General features: G+C 35.7%; 1 long non-coding RNA gene across 1 annotated transcript; it reads left to right on the top strand.

The window, feature by feature from the left end:
• Window positions 1-13,023: 13,023 nt before the first annotated feature.
• Window positions 13,024-17,192, top strand: LOC139152378 (uncharacterized). The gene is made up of 3 exons (XR_011556615.1): window positions 13,024-13,146; window positions 15,711-15,880; window positions 17,039-17,192. It is a non-coding gene; the product is annotated as an uncharacterized lncRNA (long non-coding RNA).
• The last annotated feature ends 4,168 nt before the right edge of the window (window positions 17,193-21,360 follow it).

A 21,360-nucleotide genomic window follows, 5' to 3' on the forward strand; every position in this document is an offset into this window, starting at 1 on the left:
AAGTTTGATGGAAACTGACTACATCATTGTGATATATGCATGTCAGGTATAGTTTGCAGCAATCAACAGTCTGAACCTGTAGTGTGAAAGCCAATTACTATTGAAGAAGAGCCATATTGCAACAAGTAATACTCAGAGGGCAGTAAGACCTGCACAGAATAAGCCAGACGAAGTTGACAGTTAAAATTTGCACCTTAAAAAAATTAAATGGCAGGAGAAGGGCCCTGATTATGAAAGTTAAGATAGAATGCATCTTGGGAGACAGACTCTCAGATTTTGAAAAACTTCTTTTATATGCTGCGTGTGTGGAATCATTTTGAGGCTTGTTGGGTCAATGAACTTTTCACCCTCTTGTTTGTAGTGAAAAACTAAAATTAGTGACCATGAGTTCTCTCATACTATCTATCGTTCCCAACTCAAGGCAGGAGAATCTTGCCAACGTTGGTTAACAATAGTAGTAGAATGATACAATATTGTACACAACCAACAAAATGTTCCAAGATTTATGCACAATAAGAGTTGTTAATTATTACATTTTACATATAATATATAGTAGTTGTTGGTTTTATTGCAAAATTTCTTGTAGTGGATCATCCACTTTCAAAAATTAATTAATTTTTTGATGGTGTCTTATCAGTGACTGTGTGTACACATTGCTACTAATGACAGATCTGATGTCAAAATTCGGCTGAAAGACACAAGTCTCCATAATTACGTATCAAACTTTCAGTACTGTCTGCCAACTTTATTGGTTAATTTTTAACTTAGCTGTCAGCAAAGCAGTGTATACCTTGCTGTGAATCATAAACTTACTTAATTTGCATTTTTTTTAAATTTTGCAATGCTGCATTTGATGATGCTTTTCTATGTCATTTTGCTTCTTGTCAGTGTAACATTACACTTTTACATTCTACAATGTTGTTTTTGTATCTGCATACATAGAGACAACAGTCTTATTGTGCAAAACCCACTGTTTTATTTGACAATTTTTCTGCAAAAAATCTTTTCGTTGACAAACATGATCTGCTTTTGTGACCGAGGATGAAGCATTAACAGTCACCATATGTGTCATAACATAGTTCTGATCAAGGCGATAAACACAGTACAGAAATCATGAAATTTGGTTCACAGATGATGAAGATGAATTTTAAAACTCAGTCAATGTTAGGTAATTCATTTCTCTAGTGTCAAACTTTGCACGGTGACCCCTAGTTTTTAATCTTGATTTGGGGTGAGAATGGTCAAAGATTTCACCAAGAAATGTTTGAGCAAAAGTTTAATTCTCTCACCTTTGAGGCATCTTAAAAACTATAAGACATGCCATATTTTGGTCAAGATCAATATTAATATGACTTAACATTTTATCGTAAATGATTTATCATCTGCTTTCCTACCAAGAGCAAAAGCAGTGCTGGCCACTAAAGTGACGAAAATTTGAAGCAGCCTGGGGATCATTGTCAGTTTTGGGCAAATCTAACAATACCACTTATCTCATGGCTTGTGAATAGTTTTAGTAAGCTTTCTAAATTATGTATTATTTTTAAGATGCTGGTCATCAAAGGAAAGTTTTTGTTCCCTCTCATAAGTGCTTTATTGTGCAATGCCGGATCTGCAAACTGTTTTATCAAAGTTACAGACCAGGGTCAGTGTAATAATGTTCACAAAAGCAAGCCCCTCTGAAAATGATGACACACAATTAGCTGTTACCAATAATATATGCATAATTTATTTATGTTGACAAAGAATGATATGAACCATCTTTTAATTTTTTTTATTTTATTGTATTGAATTAAATGATTTGTATGAAAGCAATGGGTTGATATGCAGATCAGTCGCCCAATATGTCTTTTCATGTTTCACTGAGAAATTGTAAGTTGTTACATGAACTTTTTGGGGAAAAATAAATGATCTTGTGGTTCATGATATTTTCGATGTCAACATTTGACATGGAAAGAAATTGAAGAAATTAAAGTGACAACATTGCAACATCACAAAATCAAATGTACTTTTAATGAAGTGTATAAGTATTTTCGAAAAAAATAATTATACTGTACAGTTTAGCGTTAGAAATTAATCAACTGATAACAGTTGTGAAGTAGATACAGTGTATCCACACATTCTAATTTATCCATTTGAATACCTTATCAAGGTAATATATCAGCTCAAATGGAATGATCTTGTCAAGTTTAGTTTTCTTTTGAATAAACACAAACAAGGTCATGTATGACCTTGGATTCACACTACAACAGCTGTGTAGACTAGGAGTGTTTTTTCCATGTACAGATTGTGATGTGAAGCGGCTCAGAAATTATGATTTAAAATGAGCAAGTGTCTAATAATAGAAAGGAGTTCCATGCTAGTGTACAATTTGTATGTGCTTTGAATGATCATGATCATAATTGAATGCAAAGAGATGCTGCTCTCTGGTGCTATTCCTGTTTCAAAACTTTGCTCAAATAAAGAAGGACCTTACTCATTATTCCATTTGTCAAGGTCTGGTTTATTTTGTGAGTTGTGAAACACTTTCCTGTTTATAGAGTCTATTGACTTTGAGGGATGATATGTGGGTCAATTTTAAGTATGACATTTGTATATAAAATGTTTTGCACCTATTGTGTACATGTTAGTATTGAGAGAATGAAGTCTGATCTGGATTAATACATTAAGAACAGCACCTGTTTGCTTGTTGCACTAACCAGCACTAAGTTTGTAGGTTGTACATTTATGGAGGTAATTGTCCATAGCAAAGCAATGGCAATAAAAAGCTGAGAGGTGCCTTGCCGTCTTCTGCCACTGCTGTCCCTGTCATCAGTGAAGACACTGTATGCCATCAGCATATTGCTTGTGAAGTGTTACCTGTACACATTGTATGGCATAGTTATCAATGTGCCATGTTAGTGTGGCTAGAATCATGTGTAAACTGAAACAAAACTGAGTTTGCCAGCCATTTCTAAGTCTGCAGATCATGTTCAATTTAGACTGATTCTACTCCAGTTCCAGACAGTCTAATTTCCAAGTCAACTTGAAAGTCGTCTGTCAGTGCTTCAGTCTGTTGTCTCAGCCAAAGTCAATATACAGGCTTTTTACCTGAAAAGGGACAAATTGTTGAGGAACCTGTCACATGCAAATTGCTGTTTATAAGTTACAAACCCTACATCGACTTGTATCTTACAGAAATATGCGATTTGTCTGAATTTTTCACTCACAATATATGAATAGTATTCTTTTAATTTTTGGGGGTATAAAATACAGGTCTCAGACCACTTTAAAGCCCCAATAGCTGCAAATGTTCAATAAACCGATCTCAAAATATTCTTAGTATTCCAAGAGGTTTCTTTGAATAAAACTCATAGGAGACTGAAAAAGTGTATAACGCTGCCATGAGTGTCTTGAGTGGCCTGTAAATTCAAAGGTTTTAACGTAATTTTAGATTTCCCGCCACTTTCAAAAACTAGTCATATGACAGAGAAAATAAAGATTACAACAACAAAATGTTAGCCACCGTGTGATGCATTCAAGCAAATGGCATCATAATATACTTGTTTCTGTTATGATCACGATGTGTATGTGCAGGAAAATACTGTTTTTTGGTATTTTCCCGTGGGGCGCCATTTATGGGTGCGGCACCTTTTATTATTAAACCTGTTTAAACGTGTAGGCATGGTCCAAATCAGCGAGCAGTGATACTTCAATACACATCTTTCAGTAAGTACATTTAAACGAAACATCTTTGGTTTGAAAATAAAATCATGAAAATAATGCATAAAATTAGCAGCTATTGGGGCTTGAAATATATCTACCTCTGTGTGTTTCTCAGCATACCCAATACTCTTGCTCATTCATATTGCAATATTTTGGCCAGGCTTCCCTCTCAGTCAACTTGCAACATCATTTTCCACCTTAACAGTTGTTCAGTTACAGCATATGCAATGCTTCCATAGTTTTGTCTTATGGTGTCACAGACTCACATTAGTGTAATGCTGTCAGTGACAGAGGTCAAACATGACTTTCTCCAGACTTTAAGGGATCAATCAATAGATGTAAGAAGGGGTTGACAAAAATGAGCTATGGCCAACATTATGGGGTGAGAACACCGCCAAAATTATCTTGAATTCTTTATTTAAACTTATCTATTCATTATTATTCCATGTTTTTGGTGATTCGGTGATAATTATGTCAGTATTTTGCCATTATTCGATCATTATTTCGATATTATTTTGACATGATTATGAACTTATTATGTTAATTCGATTCTTGTGCCTTTATTTGGCATTGATGTCTTGATTTGGAACTTATTTCATCATTATTATGCATTTATTTCTTCATTTGGTCATTTGTATGTCATTATCTGGTCTTTATCATGCGATTATTTGGTCATGATTACGACATTATCTTGATATTATCTTGACATTATTATGAATTTATTATGTGAATTCGGTTCTTGTGCCATTATTTGGCATTGATGTCTTGATTTGGAACTTATTTCATCATTATTATGCATTTATTTGGTCATTTGGTCATTTTTATGTCATTATTTGGTCTTTATTATGCGATTATTTGGTCATGATTACGACATTATCTTGATATTATTATGAAATTATTTTGTTTAAAATAATTTCATAATAATATCAAGATAATGTCGTAATCATGACCAAATAATCGTACAATAAAGACCAAATAATGACAGAAAATGACCAAATCACCAAATAATGGAATAATAATGATGAGATAAGTTTCAATCAAGACATGGAAACTAAATAATAGCAAAACAACCGAATAACAAAATAATTTCATAATAGTATCAAGATAATGTCGTAATCATGACCAAATAATCGTACAATAAAGACCAAATAATGACAGAAAAATGACCAAATCACCAAATAATGGAATAATAATGATGAGATAAGTTTCAAATCAAGACATGAATACTAAATAATAGCAAAACAACCGAATAAACAAAATAATTTCATAATAATATCAAGATAATGTCGTAATCATGACCAAATAATCGCATAATAAAGACCAAATAATGACATTAAAATGACCAAATCACCAAATAATGCCATAATAATGATGAAATAAGTTCTTTACCAAATAAGTTCATAATCATGTCAAAATAATATCCAAATAATGATCAAATAATGGCCAAATACTGACATAATTATCACCGAATCACCAAAAAACATGGAATAATAATGAATAGATAAGTTTAAATAAAGATTTCAAGATAATTTTGGCGGTGTTCTCACCCCATACAATAGTTGCCGATTTAACATTTTTACATTTATGATACGAAATTTCTGCACGAAATACATTCTATGGTCGGGTCAGGTTTAGCTGGGCTTGCACGAAATACATTCTTTACATTTAATACATTTAATACATTTTTTACACGAAAGGTCTGCACGAAATACATTCTTTACATTTAATACATTTTTTACATTTTTTACACGAAAGGTCTGCACGAAATACATTCTTTACATTTAATACATTTTTTACATTTATGTCACGAAACGTCTGCACGAAATACATTCTTTACATTTAATACATTTTTTACATTTTTTACACGAAAGGTCTGCACGAAATACATTTTATGATCGGGACCGGGTCTAGATGGGCTTGCACGAAATACATTCTTTACATTTAATACATTTTTACATTTATGTCTTGAAAGGTCTGCACGAAATACATTCTTTGGTCGGGTCGGGTCTAGCTAGGCTTGCACGAAATACATTCTTTACATTTAATACATTTAATACATTTTTTACATTTTTTACACGAAAGGTCTGCACGAAATACATTCTTTACATTTAATACATTTTTTACATTTATGTCACGAAACGTCTGCACGAAATACATTCTTTACATTTAATACATTTTTTACATTTTTACACGAAAGGTCTGCACGAAATACATTTTTTGATCGGGGCCGGGTCTAGCTGGGCTTGCACGAAATACATTCTTTACATTTAATACATTTTTTACATTTTTTACACGAAAGGTCTGCACGAAATACATCCTTTACCTTTAATACATTTTTTACATTTATGTCTTGAAAGGTCTGCACGAAATACATTCTTTGGTCGGGTCGGGTCTAGCTAGGCTTGCACGAAATACATTCTTTACATTTAATACATTTAATACATTTTTTTACACGAAAGGTCTGCACGAAATACATTCTTTACATTTAATACATTTCTTACACGAAAGGTCTGCACGAAATACATTTTATGATCGGGACCGGGTCTAGATGGGCTTGCACGAAATACATTCTTTACATTTAATACATTTAATACATTTTTTACATTTTTTACACGAAAGGTCTGCACGAAATACATTCTTTACATTTAATACATTTTTTACATCTATGTCACAAAAGGTCTGCACGAAATACATTCTTTGGTCGGGTCGGGTCTAGCTGGGCTTGCACGAAATACATTCTTTACATTTAATACATTTTTTACATTTTTTACACGAAAGGTCTGCACGAAATACATTCTTTACATTTAATACATTTTTTACATTTATGTCACGAAACGTCTGCACGAAATACATTTTATGATCGGGACCGGGTCTAGATGGGCTTGCACGAAATACATTCTTTACATTTAATACATTTAATACATTTTTTACATTTTTTACACGAAAGGTCTGCACGAAATACATTCTTTACATTTAATACATTTTTTACATTTTTTACACGAAAGGTCTGCACGAAATACATTTTATGATCGGGACCGGGTCTAGATGGGCTTGCACGAAATACATTTTTTACATTTTTTACATTTTTTACAATTAATACATTTTTATGTGTTTTACATTGATGACATGAAAGTTCTGCACGAAATACATCATAAGCTCGGGGCAGGTTGTACATGTGGCTTGTAAAAGTTCAAAATGGGCGAAAATTGTCCTAGCACAACGTACATTACCGCTGAGCGACGCTTAGAACAAGTTTGACACGACAAAGTGTTACATAATCTATTGTTATTCAGCACCCATTCACACCTATGGCCATGTCGAAGTCCAGATAGTTAAACCACGGCCCCTGAAGTGTCTTACGTGCGGACATTTTTACGACAAAATGTAAAAATAGTACAGAATGCAGGCAAGGCCCACCTAAACTCACAGGTCGGACCGTCCCTCCCAACCAAGCTGATTTAAGTCCTGATAGTTTTTGCGGACATGTTATGAAAAAAAGCATTTAATGTAAAGAATGTAATTCGTGCAGACCTTTCATGTAAAGAATGTATTAAATGTAAAGAATGTATTAAATGTAAAGAATGTATTTCCTGCAAGCACAGCTAGACCCGACCCGACCTTGAATGTATTTCGTGCAGACCTTTCATGTTGTAAATGTAAAAAATGTATTAAATGTAAAAAATGCATTTCGTGCAGACCTTTCATGTACTAAATGTAAAAAATGTAAAGAATGTATTAAATGTAAAAAATGCATTTCGTGCAAAACAGGCCCAAACTCCCGATGATGTATGATAACTCCCGAGGAAGGCCCGAGAGTTCGGTGTATTTCGTACGGACATTTGTTGAAAAAATGTATTAAATGTAAAGAATGTATTTCGTGCAGACCTTTAATGTAATAAATGTAAAAAATGTATTAAATGTAAAGAATGTATTTCGTGCAAGCCAAGCTAAACCCAGCTAGACCCGACCTTTCGTGACATAAATGTAAAGAATGTATTTCGTGCAGACCTTTCGTGACATAAATGTAAAAAATGTATTAAATGTAAAGAATGTATTTCGTGCAGACCTTTCATGTAAAAAATGTATTAAATGTAAAGAATGTATTTCGTGCAGACCTTTCATGTAATAAATGTATTAAATGTAAAGAATGTATTTCGTGCATGGATAAATGTAAAAAATGTAAAACGTGCAGAATTCTTGACTACTGGCCATGGATGACAAAATGGGGGACCTGAGGAGCAAGATTTTTAAAATCAAATTTTGCTGTAAGCTTCCTTTAAAGAAATAATGTTTATATCAATGATTATTGTATTAAAAAAGTGTGAAAACTTTGGAAGAAAATACATTTAATAACAGAAAATTCCATACCAGCATTCTTACTGCCCCTGTACAGTGTAATGTTTTATCCATGTCCTAAGAGCTGTAAGTCCTGCTAAAGACAAAAAAAAAATCATCATTCAATCTTCCGACACCCCCCTCAATATCAAATGGTTCATCCCTAGGAGGCGTCCAACCCTTGAATTTCTTGTGAACTTTTTTCAAATCAACAGCTTTTTTGACTGCCCCTAATTAGTACTGTTTATCAAACATAATGAAAGTTCAGGATTTTTCAAAGTTTTTGAAAAATAATGACATTTATACTCTTTTTAAAATTTAGATAATAAGATGACAAATTCTGCCAAACCTGATGAGGTACTCTACTGGAAAATGGGTGCTCGTGCGTGTTCCCGAAAGCGAGGAAAAGGGGAAGTTTTTTGTCCGTCATCTAGGTCTGTGAAAGCGCGGAAAAGGGTACTATTTTGCAAAAGTTGATCTCTAACAGGATTAGAATATCTCTTTGAAATCTAGAACATAATTTTCTTGGATGTACAGTCATGCCAGCGCTAAATTGAATATGAGATTTTTAATAAGGACGTCATCATGTACACTCTTCCCCCAAATGTTATCATGTTGCTCCAGACTAATGGAGGTAAGTTGGTACAGACAGCAACAATGTAGGTAACATTAATATTTAAAGACAATCTCATTGCTCTCTACGTCTACGTGGTTGTATGTGTATTTAGAATTTTCTCACCCACCCCTAGATTTTATAAATTAGAAGAATTTTCTGGTTTATTATATAATAAGGGTGATTTTTGTTGAAAAATCTCAAATAAGGGCGGTTTCGAAATTTTGCGGAACAAGCATGGGTACCCAGCCTTTCCAGTGACCGCCACCACTGGCAAGTCAAAAAAAGCTTCTCGTTTTTACCTTACGATAGAGTTGTAGTCTCTGGCTAAAGTCTGAACGCCCGCCTAAGATAAATTTCGATTTTGTGTACCTCCTATGGATTGAAATGATATCTTGCGATGGTGAGTGACCTTGGGTTTACATTTTAGTCACTCATACACTATTTTATATAAACGAAAATTATGAAGAGGGGGGAACAGATTTCGTGTCACATACCAGGTACAGTGTGTGTGTTCTATCATAGAGAGGTTTAATTGCACGCTTGCGATGATTTCGTGACATGAACGAAATGTCGACGTCTCATTCAGCTTTTTACCTGACTCTTCGACAAGATTTCTTTACACGTCATAAATGTAATACAATTCAATTCTCTATTGCTCAAGAACATACACCAAAGGAGTGCGGTAAGGCAAAAATTACAAAGCTTCAAGATACAGTGACAAAGTTGTATGTGCTGCTGTTGGATGAGAAAGTAAAATATCAGAAATATATTTCACAAGAGGTACGTTATCAAATCAGAGCAAAGATGTGAATGAACTTCTCTTTTCCATTCAAATCACCAAAACTGGAGTCACACAAACTTTTGGGACAAAAAGAATGTCAAGATGAGTGCTGTATTTTCGACATGCCATGACAAAGTGAAATTCATTTTCAACAAAGTAGGACAACAAAATTCACAAATTTCTTTCGTTGTCAGGAGTTTTGGAATTGACCTTCAACCTATTTTTCTTCCTTTGTACTACGCATTTCCTGGAATCGTTAGGCATATCATTGACCAAAGTCTGTGTTTATATCTGATAAATAGATTGTCATGAGCAGAACCGATTGGGCATTAATATTACTAACAAAATTAGTGTAACTCCCGTTGTGCAAGTTAAATATGTTATACATAGTCAGAACACTTTGTTTAGGATGTGTAAGCAGACCTCAATGAAAATACCGATCATCAGTCAAAACAATCGATGCCAACACTTGAGTATGTGTTTGACAAATTGAATTGTAAACTGAATAGGATATATCCCTAACTTTGTTTAAAGCTCCAAGAATTAATCTACAAAACGATAATCGAACCTCATTCAGAAAATCACATATTTTATTCAATTTGTGTCCCCTCATAGACCCTCATTTCACATGCATCCACATGTTACCATAGGCACTGTTAACGCTATCAAAAAGAGCTAATGCTAGTTTTACAAATACTGAACCATTATGAAATAAATCCCTGGAAATGCACGAAAGAGCTTCAATTGCCTTTCATTTAAGGTTACGGAAATTGCTTTTGAATTTACCATTTGGCGTTATGACGAAACTCAGTTAAAGGTACTTCTCACACCGAATCAACAGCAACTCCATTTTGAGTATAATCCCTTTCATCAGATTGGTACTTTTATTACATGTACACGCAGTGAATAGTTTCTTATATAAATAGTTAATTTCAGTGAGAACAAAAACCATATTGTTTCTTTTAGATAGTTTTGCAAGCCTGCATTTGTTCCAGAAATCAGTAGAAGATTACCGTCATACATTAGGCAATTTATTAAGGTAATATGCACCTCGAAAGTAAATGACTTAAACTTTTGCTCAAATTTTCCTTAAGAATCTTTCAACAATTATCTTTCAAAATCAAGAATAAAAATCGGGGGTCACCGTGCAAAGTTTGGTACAAGAGAAACAAATGACCTAAGATTTTACTGGTATTTGAAATTGAAAATGGCCGCCGTCCCTGTTTAACTCTATGGAGAAAAATATATTTTCTTAATTTCGACAAACTAAGCAATGAAAAGTTTTCTTACACCAAGAGCTTTAAAATGAACCCCCACAAGTGGTAGATCAGAAAAGAATTTAAAATTTGAGAGTCTGAATATCTATCCCAGAGGCGCGATCTACCTTAAAGTGAGCCCAGCTTTACAGGACGATCTTCGATCGAAAAAGGCAAGGAAAGTCATTCACGAAGATATTAAATAATATAGGACTTGGAGTACAACCCTACTTGACTCCTATCTCTGAGTCAAAGTTCAATAAAACGACTATCACTTTTCGCACAATACTTGACCTCGTTGTATACATGGACTTGACCAAGTAAAATTATCATTATTTCCGCATTTCTTTAATTTCCAAAGTCGCCCAGTTCGCCAGACTCTGTCAAACGCTTTTTCAAAGTCTAAAAAAACAAAAAACATCGATTTCACTTGATTTGAATACGGGAACACAAATATATTTTTTCCGGGGCAAATGGAAACTTCATGTCAGTACAATATTGAATAAAGAGCGAAGCGGAGTGAGAATGTAAGAACCAAACGTATAGCATTTCATTCAATAAACCATCTACACCTGAGGACTTCCCTGATTTCAATTTTTCAATTAAGCTTTCAACATTTCACAGTCTGTAAAATAAGAATTATGAATACAGTTTCCATATCTATTAATGCAAAAAGAATGTAATTAAAAAATTACCCTTGGTCTGCAGATGAAAAATGCCATATTGCTTGTAGTTAATAAACCATTGACTTGGAAGAATAAAAAGTCAACTTTCTTATTGATATGACCTCCAGATATGTCTTTGCACAATTGACAGTTTTGATTAAGGTCCTTGGAGTTTGCAGTTTTTTGCAGTCTTTCCTAAAAGTGAAATGTCTCCCTAAAATACGGGGATAATTTGGGTATCGACTCAACACTTTACAGCAATCTTTAAGATTTTTATGAGTTGAAAAGCAAGACATGCCAAATCATGGATGAATGATAAGTTTTGATTTCTTAATTTTCATTTTTTTGTACATTTACGCGAACAATGGTCAGACACTTTTAAGTTGTGCATTGTATCTTCAAATACTGCGAGAATGTAATCCCAAGATTTACAAGTATGACAATCTTTACAAGTTTTTTTTGAATTCTTGTCTGGCATCATAATGCCATGGCATCGTTTACACTCGTCACCAACTTTACACTTCACAAATATGTTCTTTACATTATTGTAAAATTCACCGGGCAGTACTGATCATGAAAATGTGTAAAATCATATACGTTAAAATAATCTACAAGAACGATAAGATCCATTCGTCTGGAGAGTGCGATGAGTGCACACAGAGTATCCCTGGCAAATTTATACTGAACACTCTCTGAGATAAAAACTCGAGGCCACTTCAGTGATTTATTGGTAATGTAATAAGTGTTATTCTGGACCCGCGCGGGTTACAGAACTTCCACTAGATGATACCACTTGTGACACTTTAACTGACATATTATCCGCCATATTAACACATTGGCGCGGAAAGAAAAAAAAGAACACAACGAGATGTGAAGACATCTTTTTCGAAGTTGTACAGATGGCAATGTGTAGCGTTTCCCCGAACGTTTTCAAGGCAATCTGTTTTCGCTGTTTAATTTGTGATATTTTCTATCCCAGAAAATGTTTTCCATGTTGAATTTTCGTTCCATTCTCGAATAAAACTTTGTGAAGAAGCTCTTGACAAGTCTGTAAATGAATCATTTATTGAGGGGTCATGGTCATTTCTTTCCTCATGGCGCAATTATGATGTGGCACATGCCTTTATGAGTTTGTATTCATTCATGCACCACCTCGAATTCTTTCTCATCATTTTTTATAGAAAAAGATGAAAGATGTTGAGTCTCTAGGTCGGCATATTTGACATCATTCAAACAAACTCTTAACCGTCAAATCAAGATCGCGAGATGTTGACCGTCTGATTATTCACCTGATTGGTTACACGGTACTAGCGTAAGAGTGTTATGGTAGCAGCAGTGTGGCCAAGTGATCAGGGTGGAAAATTCGTTTCCGAATGAAAGATTAGAAGGAGATGCCAACTCAGATATCGATTAAAATATTATGTAAAGAAAGTTGAGACCATAGATTAAAAAACTTTGGGGATGAATATCATAGATATCATCAAATGGATGTAATAATATTTTTATTTTCGTGCAGGTGCTTGTTGTCAGACGAGTTCCTTATGGAGGTGATGGAGTAGGCCCATGGGCAGTGCCAGCAGTGCACTGTAACATCCCTGATGTATAGAGCGCCACCAACGTGCCTGGCTGATGCATACAAATTGTAATCGGGACTTTCCCAGTAACACAGAGTTCTCGGTAGATGTATCGTGGTTGTAGCACTTTTTGACGGTGTTTTTTTCGCACTGAAAGTGTTTGGTTTAAGGCCTGGCTACATCGATGAAGAGTGACAATGCGAAGGTCGTCTATTTGGTGAGTAACTTCTGAATTTTCTACATCTTATGTTTATATGCTTCCCAGTGTTGCACTGTTGGTGGCCCGGGGTGGAATGTTCTCAACTTGAGCTCCATTTCTGTCGAAGGAAAATTCGTTTCTGAATGAAAGATTAGTAGGAGATGCCAGCTCAGATATCTAAGTTGTCATTCTAGAAAGCGATTGCCACAGTTATGTGAACTCATGAGGACTGAGCGTTACACATGTGAACAAGTACGAAGTAATTATCACGATTGTCCTGGCACAGTGGCAGGTTCCTTGTTGCGATTGCTTTTCATTTGAGTTTAAATCCATTATACTGTGATAGCCAGTGAAGATTTATACCAATTAAACCTTGGCTGTCTTGGTCGTATCACATTATTAGTTTGGTAAAGATTCTTTTTCTCCTTCAGTGTGTCATACAAGAAATTACATGTACCTAGTCCATTTGTCAGTCCTGCCTGCTTGCACTGCACCTATAAACCATGGATGTAATTTTTTACATCCATGTACAACTCATTAGGAAAGTCTGACCTTAGCATGCTATAGGGGTAAAATATTCTAGCCGGGTGTTTCATTGAGAGAATGGCCTACTCCGGAATAACAAGTGACATGCTGACCACTGTTCTATTCAGAACCAACTGTTTAGAAGTCAAGTCATTAGCGGTACAAACATTGTACGTGTGGATTGTGTAAATAGGAATATTTTCATGTCTGCACGTTGTTTCATCAGTGTATATACCCATGGATGTAAATTCTTTTTACATCCATGGTGTACCTAAGCTGCAGTGCAGTAGCTCGAAGTTTTGCCTGGTTATATACGGTATTTTGGTCAGACGTCTGGTTCCGGTTTGCGTCTGACCGAAACACCAAACAAAACCTCGAGCTACTGCACTGCAGCTAGGTACACAGATGAAACAACGTGCCAACATGAAAATATGCATATTCCTATTTGCACATGCTTCACTAGTAATATCCACACGTACATGTTTGTTACCGCCATATGACATATGACTTCCTAACAGTTGGTTTTGAATAGAATACCCTACTGGTAGGTACCATGGTCAGTTGAATTGAGGGTTTCATCAATTGCCAAACTCGGGGAAATGAACATCGCCAGGTTTAGCAGGCCGGTATTGCATGTGCATGTGTGACTGTACTTTTAAGGGTATCATTTGCATATGTGCTAAATGATGAAGTTTATGATATTATCATGCAACTTTTTGTGTTTGAAACATTCCAAAGCAAAAGAAGATTTTTCAAATAAGCGATGATGTTGATTCAAAACTACAGTGTTGTAATTTAAAGTAAAGTGTTATGGTGGCATGGTTTGGAGATCTCAGGTCAGACATTACATTAGAAATGAACGATGCTCCTGTAAGATAATCCTGAACCTAGTTAAGCCACTCTTTTCAATTAAACAGTCTGTGCACGTGATAGCTTTAGGATGAAGAATGACACAGCACATGGAATGGAGTGGTTATGGGATGAGGTACTGTAGTTGTGAGACAGGTTGGTTTGGAGAGAGTAGTTTTGTCATAAAGTCAGTTTCATTCAATATCATCTCCAGGAATTTTCTTGGTCAGCACATAGATTCTTTGTAGTGTCATATATAGTCAGAACAACTGACAGTTACAAAAATGGAAAAAAAATGATGTACGCCAAAAGTGACCCATTATAGCACCAATGTCTTAGGGCCCTGTCACCCGATTTAGCAAGCGTATGCCAACATATGGAAATTTGGCGAATACACTGGGCGTATGTCGAATACGTTATGGGTATAAGTACTAAGTTAAGTGCACAGTGGTATACGTCGTAGTACGTTTAGGTCGTTGAGAACTTTCGTGCATGTACAAAACTTTTCGACGTATGCCAGCTAGTGTATGGCTCATACGTCCCGCTCATGCAGGCCATAAGTTGTAGGTCAATTGGTTATGCGCTCATTAATTGACACACATTCACACATGTTACTTGTGAGTAACTCATAAGTCGAAATGCGTTGAGATAATTGTCTAGTATACCCAAAACATATTTTAAACCCTTTAGTACATTATGCATACGCTATGTATACGCCCAATTGAAAAATACATCATTAGTTCAGCAAGCCAGTGTTTTATAGAAATTTTAATACTTCAGCATACGCTGGCTAAATCGTCAAGGTGTAACAGGGCCTTTAGGGTGGGGTTGTTGGAACTGAGACTGTTCAAAGGTTGCCAGGACCCCTATGACCAATGAAAACACTGTATCCAGGGTACATTTGCGATTGATGAAAGTTAAATAATGTTTGTCAACAATGAATATCATAAAATTCAAATGTTGCAGCTATGTTGACGTGATGCATCGAGAAATCATGTGTGAAATACTTTGTTTGTAAACAAGAAAGTTCCCCACACACAGTTCCGACAACCCCCTTTAAACATGTAGTTTGTCCAATGTGTTTATCCAATCCATGAAAAGGAATTTTACAATAATGCATGAAATCAGTGTTATTTTATATGAAAATATAAATTCTATCATAGAGATCTTATCAAAGTACTTGTGGTTGTTTTTGTCTGTTACTTCAGCTGCTGGTATTATTGATAGTCATTATCTTCGTGGCCCAAGTAGATGGCCTGCAGAAATGCTACAAAGAAGACCCCAGCAAGAGGACTTACAATCACGATGGATTACAGTGTTTGTTATGTCCACCTGGACATATTAAAAGAAAGGAATGTACTTCTTTCATGGAAACAAGGTCAGAAATCTCTCTACTCAAGCCAGGAAAACCATTTAAAATTACATTGGGTCAAAATTTAACAGGCTCCTAGCCCGAGTAGTTGCCGTGTTAATACATGTAACTGACTTTGTTTTGGAGTAAGGGCAGTGACCTTTGCAAAATCAAGGGCTCTTCACCATTTCATCATATTTTCTGCAACAGGCCACAGTTGTAAAATGATATACAATGGTGAATTGACAACAAAGAACATAGTCACAATTTGTCATTATCTGAAATGAAAATACATAAAGTTTTTCATTCATTTTTCAGCAAGTCGCATGATTTAAGAATACAAAGATGTTTAACATCTTTAGAGTGAAGTGGTTATATTTATTAGTATTTGATGAAATATTATGCAGTATGCGAGAATGGCAACTTTATTCATGATTATGCTTAGTTGGAATCCGGCAATGACTGGAGCTGGGGTTTATATTCTCAACAAGAAGACCTCTGCACCGCATAACATTTTTTGAGCTCGTACAAATTTCAAAGTCCAGCAGCTTGAGAGCGCAACTCCCCATAATTTCGAACAAGTCTACGGCTTGAGGTTGATTTTGAATGTTAAATTTTAGTCTGCTGAAGCTCGATGAACCCACTAATTAAGAATTTGTATATAGTAGTGATGGCGATGTACGGTAACAACAACATAATTTTTTATCTTTTTGAGCGTTTTTTTCAATTAAAATTCTTCAAGTTCAATGTGTAATCCCAATATCGCTGTGTTGCGTTACGGTATTGTACAGAATCAACTGTGCACGCTCACACGTTCTGAAACGTTCTTTTCAGAGTTTGTGTCGACGCTGGGCGCTCCTGAACCCTTGTTCCAACTCTGGTCCTAAATAACAACATTGTCCACTTGTATTGATCTGCATCATAATATAATGAGGTTATAATCACCTCACTTCACTCGGCAATTATTTCCTGCCAAATATGCTAATTTTGACCCCAGAGGTCTTATATCCTCAACCAAATACCCTTGCTTGCTGTTTATAACCTCATTCAATTTTGTTTGTTGATTTTCAGAAAGCACACCACTTACATTGTAAACACATAATGTTCCGTTTTTCATAAAGTCAACTCAATCTGCATAAAATGCAAAAGAAACGCTGAATGTCTTTTTTGTTTTTCACTTGACAGGTGTACCCAGTGCCCGCCTAACTCATACATGCCACACTACAATGAGTGTGAAGAATGCTGGCTATGCACGGAGATATGCTCAGGGTTACGTCAAATAGTAAGCATTTGCCAATATTTCCAAATTTCTTGTAGAGTTCATGACATACTCACCTTCTACATAAACTTGAAAGTTAGACACAAAACAACCTACTTTATAGGTAGCTGTGAATACGAGTAGTGCTATGGTATATCGATCACGCTCAGGTCAAGGTTCACTACAATAGAACACCACACTGACCCTTGACCCAAGTGTGATCGATACGCCACAGATCCTCAGTGTATTCACAGCTACTCTACAGAGTACAGATGCTTACCCTCAACAATAACAGTTGTGTTGCATATTAGACATATTTCCGCTTTCAAAATATAGTGCCAGGTCATATTTTCATGTAAAAAGATTTCCTCTCACAATCACGTTTCCATTTACATGCTGCATTACAAAATGTAAGATGAACTAAGTAACCACGCTGAAGTTTTCAGTCAAGGAAAGTTGTCAAACAGCCTTTTTGGATGGGAAATAAGAGACTAATCGATAAAACAATGGATGAAAAGCTCCATGTCCTTTCATGATTTCATGACCAGAGATTGGTATGTGATTTATAGCTTAGGTGCAGAATACACAGAATAAGCAGGTGGAAAAGTTTCAACATATCAGTCAATACAGCACCATTGTACGTAATGATTACATTCATACAGCAAGGAACCCTTGAACCACCACCCTTGCAGTAACAAAAACCCAATAGTATATAAATACAGCAATGTTCTAAATTCCTGACATCCCATAGGAACATATGACATGCTTTTTCATGATTAGGTTACTTTTCTCATTTCTCGATCATATGCCCTTCTCAAGTTGATCTAGCGGACTTCATTATCTTAGTAAGTAGTACGTTGAGATACTATTCTTTACATGTATTGTATAAATGGTGGATTGATCTTGTTTTAGTATGTGATTTGGGTAGTTTGTGTTTTAACTTTAAGCCACGCTTAACTCACTGGAATTTTACTTTTCTTTTTGGAGTGGGCATTGACTTTTTCACAGAGTAAAGGAGCTGGAGGCATTTTATGTGTGCATGGTTGACTTGAGTGTGGTCTTATAACACCATGGCTATTAACACCTTATCTTTCTCTAGAGGTTTCCACATTTTTGCATTTTGAATACCTTGCACTCGAATACATGTTCAATAGTGATCTGCTTCATTCAATTATGATTATGGAATGTGGCACATTTGGTGTTAACTTGGTAACAATGTTATGTGCTTGCTGTTTGTCTGAGTTTTTTTATCCCCTTCAGTTTTTCAATGCATGTACAGAGTAGTATCATTGCAAGATGTCAATTGTGTGTCAGTTTTTTTATTTGCATGAAAAATTAAATTGCCTTTTGTTATATGAGTTTGTGTTCCCAGCATCGCAGAACAACTTAGCTCATTAAGTGGACCACTCTTTTTGTAAGGTTGGGGATTTAGCCCTATGGTTTTGACTGTGATGTCTTTACTAGCTAACTTAATTGGTGCCATATACGTTTTTTAGTTTGAATCCAATTGAGATTTTACCAAATTGCACTTTGTTTTCCCTGCCAATTTAAGTGTCTGTTCAAAGCACACATCAACCAGTTTGCAAACATGTACATGTAATGTCAAAACCAGGATGATTTTGGTTTTTGCTCTCACATACATGTATGCCAATATAGAATGTATAATCTAAAAGAATGTAGAAACAATCTGGCATTAATTGTTTCTTGTTCCCATGAAAAAAATTAAACGTATCAAATTACTCTGCTACCGATGTCAGGAAAAGTTGATATCTGTTTGATATCTCAAGTTTATCATATATACCCATGCCCATTTCGCTTCATCCTAGTGACGTAAAATATCAGCCGTGATATTTCACGGTAAATATCGAGATATGCATGATAAACATTGTCGGTTGTGGAGTGTGCTTGAACTACATACATGTATGCAATTTGATGGTAAACAACGTAAACAAACAAAATGGCTGCCGCTTTGTGCTTGTGAAGCGATGTGACCGATGTAAAAATTTTAAGGGCTTTAACTCTCATATTTCGGGTTGCTAAATATGGAATAACATGTTGAGTATCGTAATGTTTTCCCATGGTTTTTCTGTTAAAGTTCTTGTATTTTTCAGATAAGCTGTAGCAAACATTCTTCCGTTTGCACAGTCTACCTCTGAACAGATGTCGTGCACGCGGCACCTGTTGACATATGGCAACTCACAGTGTAAACAAACAAGATGGCATCCCTCAGTGCCATATGACAATCGAGCATGATTGAAATCAGGAGATTTAAAGCAGAGGCGTTTTCAATCGGTTACAATTGCAATAGCATATTGCACCTTAAAAAGTTCCTCCTGTACAATGATTTTTGAATCCCGGTGTCTTTCTTCTTTGGGTTCATTGAGATATGTAGGACTTGCAGCGATTTCACGCATGATGTTGATTTCTTCGTATAGTTTATGAATGAAGCCTGTTCACACAAATATTTCGATATTTATGCGCAAGGCGTAATAAAGTAAAGCTTCAAAATTTAAGGTTTGTACTATTAGTAGAATTCTGGGCATGGATAAATCGGTTATTACTGTTCCTTGTGTTGTATCAGCATGAGTGTCATTTGTAATGGGTCAGACACTCGACTTCGTCTGGTGATGTCTGACGCAGCACAATAATTAATGACTCTCGACATACTGATACAACACAAGGAACAGGCGATATTGAGTATTATATCATAGCAGTATATTGATGGCGCAAATACAGCGATCTGATCGGTCGAGATGCGAAAAAAACGTGATATATTGGCGATATATCACGGCTGGCACTACGTGCTAGCTCTCAGCTTGAGCAACAATCCGTTTCTGATGTTCCAGGCCAGAATTTCAATATACTGTTATGATTTTTAAATAGCAATAAATCACACTCAGCAATGGTATACCATGAGATTTTGACCAGTTCACTCCATATATGCATTCGCTATCGCTCGTGCATATATGTCTTGCACTGGTCAAAATCTCATAACAGTATATTGAAATTCTGGCGTGGAACGTCAAAAACGGATTTTTACTCAAGCAGAGAGCTCACGCATATGCCTGCCATGGTATATCACCAATATACATGGTGGTTGTTATCGCGTCTCGACCAATCAGATCACAGCATTTCCGTCATCAATATACTGCTATGATATGATATGGTATAACCACGAGATTTTGACCAGTTCACTTCATATATGCACTCGCTATCGGTCGTGCATATATGTCGTGAACTGGTCAAAATCTCGTGGTATACCATCGCTGGGTGTACTTTATTGCTTAAGAACCTCTAAATACACTAATAATGCCGAACACCGAACTTATCATTATCATTTTCTGTATGTCAGAATCATTTTTTCATGTCAACATAAAGATGATGCTGATTTAATTGCACTAGTTGAATAAGACAACTTGTTTCCTTGGGTAATTGTTCTCCCAACTTTAATAGAGATGAGAGAACAAGGACAAAAACAAAAAAATTGTTGTCAAATATTATAAATGCATCACACCCTTCCAGTAGCCGATATATCTTGGTACTACACGTATAACAGAAAGATATGGTAGTGCATATTAAAGATTCCGCCCCTGAGACAATTTTTTTAAATTTGATAAATGTTAATCTCCTACAAGCCCAACACTTTTGGAAATTAAAGGAAAATGACAACAATAGAACATCATATATTGTGTAATTCTTGGATCCTCTCACCTTCCTGGTTTGCTCTGCATGCATGTTACTAGACTAAGTCTGTTACCTTCACTGATATGCCCCTCAGTGATATAGCCAAGCTAGCCCAAGGCTAATGTGTAGATGTGTGGTGAATCCCTCACCCAGCCACCCTCAGCCAGGCTATACTTGCTGTAAGCAAGCAATTCCTCACTGAGCCAGCCTCAGCCATAAAGCAAGAAAGCAGGGCAGAAAGTAGTCTGGTTCCCTGACCCATTTCCCCGGTAGAGGGATAATGATATGCACACCTGCACAGCAAATGACCAGTGAGTATTCATCAGACAAAATAACATTTCATACACGCCACAGTACAGAGTGTGAGAATAAATTGAGCCCACACTCAGTGTTTTCACACTCACAGCATACCAGAAACGTGAGAACGGATATATTGCACTTGTGTGTCATGACATGGGAACAGTCAAAAAAGTCTATTATTCCTGCATAGATACAGTTAGCTTTCAAAAATGAAGTACAAGTAATTAGCATTATAATCTATAATTTGATGTATAATCCTTTTTTT

The sequence above is a fragment of the Ptychodera flava genome, chromosome 15, assembly GCF_041260155.1.
Source record: "Ptychodera flava strain L36383 chromosome 15, AS_Pfla_20210202, whole genome shotgun sequence".
NCBI classification, from domain to species: domain Eukaryota; kingdom Metazoa; phylum Hemichordata; class Enteropneusta; family Ptychoderidae; genus Ptychodera; species Ptychodera flava.